General features: G+C 47.2%; 1 non-coding gene across 1 annotated transcript; it reads left to right on the top strand.

Moving 5' to 3' along the window:
- Nucleotides 1-3,236: 3,236 nt before the first annotated feature.
- TRNAV-AAC (transfer RNA valine (anticodon AAC)) lies at nt 3,237-3,309 on the top strand. Its single transcript has one exon. It is a non-coding gene; the product is annotated as a tRNA-Val (tRNA).
- Nucleotides 3,310-5,644: the final 2,335 nt, after the last annotated feature.

Genomic DNA, 5,644 nt, shown 5'->3' with positions numbered 1-5,644 from the left:
GAATTAAACTTGGCCACTGAAGTAAAAAGAGAACAAAAAGCTTTTTTACAAATATATTACCAGTATGAGGTGGGCTAAGGAGAATCTCTATCCTTTTTCTGGATATGATGGGGAACTGAGGATAAGGAAAAGGCTGAGGTTCTTAAATGTGTATTTTTTTTACATCTGTCTTTAAAAGTCAGACAAGTTACCCTCTGGGTGCTCTACCCTCTGACTTGGAAGTCTCAAACAGGGAGCAGAATAAGTCCCTGTGTTTCAGGTGAAAAGAGTTAGAGACCTACTACATCACCTGGACTGTCACAAGTCCATGGGGATAGATGGGATCCACCTGAGGGTGCTGAGGGAGCTGGCAGAGGTGATAGCCAAGCAGCTTTCCATCATCTATCAGTGTTACTAATCAGCCAGAGAGGTCCCAGAGGAGTGGAGGCCTGTGAATATGACTCTCATCTGCAAGAAGGGCTGTATCTGGGATCTGGGGGACTACAGGCCTGTCAGCTTGACCTTGGTGGTAGGTAAGGTTATGGAGCAGATAATCTTGAGGGAGATTACACAGTATGTGTGGGACAACTGCGGGATCAGGCCTAGCCACTATGGGTTTGTGAAAGGCAGGTCCTTCGTGACAAACCTGATCTCCTTCTATGATCTAGTGATCTGCCTGTTGGATGAGGGAAAGATTGTTGAGTCAGTCCACTGAGGCTTCAGCAAAACCTTCAACAGCATCTCCCACAGTATTCTCCTGGAGGAGCTGGCAGTCCATGTCTTGGACAGATACAATATTTGCTGGTGGAAGAATTGGCTGGATGGCCAGGCCCAGAGAGCGATGATGAATGGAGTTAAAGCCAGTTGGTGACCAGTCATGAGTAGTGCTTCGCAGTGGTCAGTATCGGGGCTGTCCTGTTCAATATTTTGAGATGACTTGGATGAGGGCATTGAGTGCACCCTCGGTAAGTTTGCAGATGACACCAAATTGGCAGGAAATGTCAATCTGCCTGGAAGGCCCTATAGAGCAATCTGCATAGTCTGGCTAGCTGGACTGAGGCCAATGGGATGAAGTTCAACAAGACCAAGTGCTGAGTCCTGCGCTTTGGCCACAACAACCCCAAGCAGTACTACAGGCTAAGGGCAGAGTGGCTGGAAGATGATGTTGGTCAGTGCTCAGCTGAACATGAGCCAGCAGTGTGCCCAGGTGGCCAAGAAGCCAGCATCCTGGCTTGTATCAGAAGTAGCGTTGTCAGAAGGATCAGGGAAATAATTGTCCCTCTGTACTCAGCACTGGTGAGGCTGCACCTCAGTACTGCATTCAGTGTTGGGCCCCTCACTACAAGAAACACATTGAGGCGCTGAAGTGTGATCAGAGCAGGGCAACAAAGCTGTGAGGGGTCTGGAGCACAAGTCTTATGGGAAGTGGCTGAAGGAACTGGGACTGTTTAGTATGAAGGAGAGGAGGTTTAGGAGTCAACTTATTGCTCTCCATATCTACATGAATTGTGATTGTGGTGAGGTGGGAGTCAGCCTCTTCTCCCATGTAACTAGCAATAGGACAAGAGGGAATGGCCTCTAGTTGTGCCAGGGGAGATTCAGTTTGGATGTTAGGAAATACTCCTTCTACGAGAAAGTGGTGAGCACTGAAACAGGGTGCTCAGGGAGGTGGAGGAGTCACCGACCCTGGAGGTGTTCAAGGAGCATTTAGATGTTGTATTCAGGGACATGGTTTAGTGGGAAATATTGGTGATATATGGATGGTTGGGCTGGATGATATTACAAGTCTTTTTCAACCTTGAAGATTTTATGATTCTGTGATAGAATCATAGAATATCCTGAGTTGGAAAGGAACCGTAAGGATCACTGAATCCAATTCCAGCTTTCTAGATGAATGAAACACTGAAAGCCAAAAGGAGGCTGAGAACATCACACAGTGCCTGGGTTTGGCCTCTCCTCTCCATCTTTGTGGAGAATGTGGAACAGGCTGCCCAGAGAGGTTGTGGATGCCCTGTCCCTTGAGGTGTTCAAGGCCAGACTGGATGGGGCCCTGGGCAGTCTGGTCTAGTATTAAATGGGGAGGTTGGTGGTCCTGCATGTGGCAGAGGGGTTGGAGATTCATGATCCTTGAGGTCCCTTCCAACCCTGGTCATTCTGTGATTCTGTGATGTGACAATGGGTGTCTGACACAGCCCAAAGAGTGGCCTGGAAGCTGAGAAACATCCCCTCTACCAGCTTAATGTATGGGGAACATAAAACAACAAAACTCTTACAGAGTTCCTCTTACGAGCTGTTTACCTTTACCTACCACATCCTCTAAATCTTAAGTTCCCTTTTGCTTAAAAATTACCACCTCAGAATTACAGCCCTACTCCCTGCCATGGGCAGGGCTGCCCCCCACCAGCTCAGCTGCCCAGGGCCCCACCCAACCTGGCCTTGAGCACCTCCAGGGACGGGGAACCACAGCTTCTCTGGGCAGCTGTGCCAGCGCCTCACTGCTCTCTCAGTAAAGAATTTCTTCTTAACATCTCACATAAATCCCCCCTTATTTTTTACACTGTGGACATTTTGTCAGTCTCTCCAAGTTTGTCTTTTGACGAACTGCAAATTTTGGAAGGACAAATGCTTACAGACTTTGGCCCTTCTAACACGAATGGGACAAGCTGCCTTCTCCGGATGGTGCCAGTTTTGCCCTCTGAAAGAATTTGCTCCATATCCGGGCACAGAGCAGTGTTTGCGGGCTGTTAGCCAGGCGGGCGTGCGGCAGGGGGCGGCGTTGCTCTTTGATTCGCAGCTGTCTTTGATCCTGGATGCGGGCTGAGGAGCGCAGGCAGCAGCAGAGCACCTTTCTGGGGCTGGGCTGCGGGGTGATGTGATTTATGCGGCACAAGCTTTTCCTCTAAGCATAATTTTTAATATTCTAAAGCCCATGGTTCCATTATTGAGTATATTAAAAATACCGCATCGAGTGGAATAAAGATGGGCTTTTTTTTTTTTTTTTTTTTTAGTTGCATGATTTTGACTGAAAATGTAATTTGGAAAGGATTTAACTGAGCCTGTATAACTTTTAATATGAGTGGGGTAAAGTGAGCAGGCTTCTATTCTGTGCTGTCTTTTCTCAGTGGTCCCAGAATTTACACCCCACGTTCCTCAAACAGAGCAGCTCTGGGGCTGCTGCTTTAACCATACCTGCACCCAAAGTCACTACCTGGTCACTCAAGAAAACCAAATAATAACAAGGAATAACAACAACAAGAGTTTCTGTAGTGTAGTGGTTATCACGTTCGCCTAACACGCGAAAGGTCCCTGGTTCGAAACCAGGCAGAAACATCACCTCTTTTTGGGGTTGGACTACGGGAGCTCCAATTAACCTTTCCAACCCCTGCCAGTCTCTGCAGTTTCACACATGAAAATCTTGCATTTATTCAAGTGTATCTCTTGCTGCACTTCTCAAGGTACCATCTCACCAAGTACATACCCTGACTGCCCTTAGGGACGGAGTGAGGGGTACCTGTCAATGTGCCATATGCTGGGCATAAAGATGGGAAGAATGGGAAAAGGGAGAGGAGGAGACCCATGGCCGCCTCACTGAGGCAGTGGGACTGGAGGCTGGTTGGAGGGCCTTGGCAATGTCCGCTTGGGATCTGTAATGTCTGTGCTGTCCTACCTGGCCACACAGGCTTGTAGAGGGCCTCCCAGTTCCTTCTGACTCCATTTTTCTCCACTCACAAGCATATACTTTGGCTTTGGGGAAAGTAGAGAGGGGAAAAATGCCCTGCAGGAGTTAGCTGGCTGGTGGTGGGATAAGGCCAAGAGGTTCATGCCTGTGGCAAATCACTGCATAGGGCAATCTGTCACATATATTTCTCCTGTATAGGATCATAGATTATCCCTAGTTGGAAGGGACTCCCTGGGATCATCGAGTCCAACTCCTGGCCCCTCACAGGACAATCCAAAATTCAAACCTTGTGTCTGGGAGCTCTGTCCAGACGCTCCATGAACTTCAGCACTCGGGGTCGTGCCCACAGCCTTTTGCAGCCCCTTCCATGCCCACTGCCCTCTGATGCAGACCCTTTCTCTGACCCCCAGCTGCCCCTCCCCTCACACAGCTCCATGCCGTTCCCTCGGGCCCTGTCGCTGTCACACAGAGCAGAGCTCAGCGCTGCCCCTCCGCTCCCTGTGAGGAGCTGCAGCCGCCATCAGGCCTCCCCTCAGCTCCTCTGCTCTGCGCTGAGCCAACACAGGGTCCTCAGCTGTTCCTCATACATCTTTCCCTCTAGATCCTTCCCCATCTTTGTAGCCCTATAAAAAAGTAGTTATTTAAAGTACCTTGCGTTCTTTGTGTCCTGTTGTGCACATGCTGATTCTCAGAAGTGTCAGCAGAAAAGGCACTCAAGTGCAAGAAGCATAGAGAGGATTTCCCCTTTCCTCCATCCTAAGTGCATTACCAAGTGCCTCACTCTGGTCAGTTACAGTTAAAAATGTATTTTTGCCGAACAGTGTCCATGTCAGCAGTACATACTCTAGAAAGTACAGACAAAGCTTTTCATGTAATGTTTAACCAACAAGAAAGCTATTTCTCTCCTATACTTGATAATTAGTGCCATATCGCGTCCCTTTGGCTGCTTGCCCACTTTCCTTGGAAAGTGCAGAGCTTACATATAAAGCTCAAAGAGTTTTATTCAATTATTTTGGTTTGTCCTCCATCTCCCTTTCTTGGTTGCAAATTGCCAGTGAACAAAGTGCCTTCAGGCTGTAATTTCCTGTTGCATATTTTCTGAAACAGTGTGACGGGTTGTTCTTGATGAGCTTTCCAGGAGCCTGCTACAAGTGAATTTGTGTCATTATCAGACAGATATCCCCTTCAGCTTTTTTCACAGTCCTGGATTGTTTTATTTCCTATTCCTGGGATTTAAATTCTAAAGTGGGTCACGGCATCTCAAAAAGTAGGTGGACCTGGACCAACTCTGTGTGGCTGAAGGGCTGTTTCCAGGAACTTCTGTCTTAGTGAATCTGCTGCTCATCCTCTCGCCCTCCCAGTGTGGTGCTTCAGACACCTGTGACCTGTTTTTACACAGTGTAAAAAGACTGAAGTGGACTACCAGAGTGTTAAAATCTCTTCCTCTGACAGCTGAGGGATTCTCTCTCCAAAACAGCAATAGACACTGTAGTTTTAGCAGGGTCTGAGTCAGTCCAGGTATGAAGAACTGTCATGAATTATCGCAAGCACTGGGGTCTCTCAGATGCTCTCAGGGAGACTTTGGCAATTACAGTTGTGGCAGACCAGAGGTGGCCTGAAACCTCATCATTCTTTCCTTCAGCCCTTGGACTGCAAGCCTTGTGCTGTTGCAAAGCACAGCTTAATATGAAATTTGTGAAATTATGCCTTTATGAAATAAAATACATTTTAGGATGTAATCTCTGTTCCTCTCCTTTTAAAAATAATAGGATTAATGAACAGAAGTGAGTATTGTATTTACGCATAAAATCTCCCATGCACTTATCAGGGATGTGTCCAAATGCTTTTTAAAAAGAACACCAAAGCAAACCAAGCCAAACAAAACCCTTGCCTTTCTCTGTCTTGTAAACTTCCATATAATTGAATACAAGAACAAACCAGTGATTGTTTCTCTCTAACCATAATTTGCATTTCGGTATGCTTTTG

This window comes from Meleagris gallopavo, chromosome 3 (genome assembly GCF_905368555.1).
Source record: "Meleagris gallopavo chromosome 3, MGAL_WU_HG_1.1, whole genome shotgun sequence".
Classification (NCBI taxonomy): domain Eukaryota; kingdom Metazoa; phylum Chordata; class Aves; order Galliformes; family Phasianidae; genus Meleagris; species Meleagris gallopavo.
The sequence above is the reverse complement of the archived record's forward strand: the minus strand, read 5'-3'. Positions and strand labels throughout refer to the sequence as shown.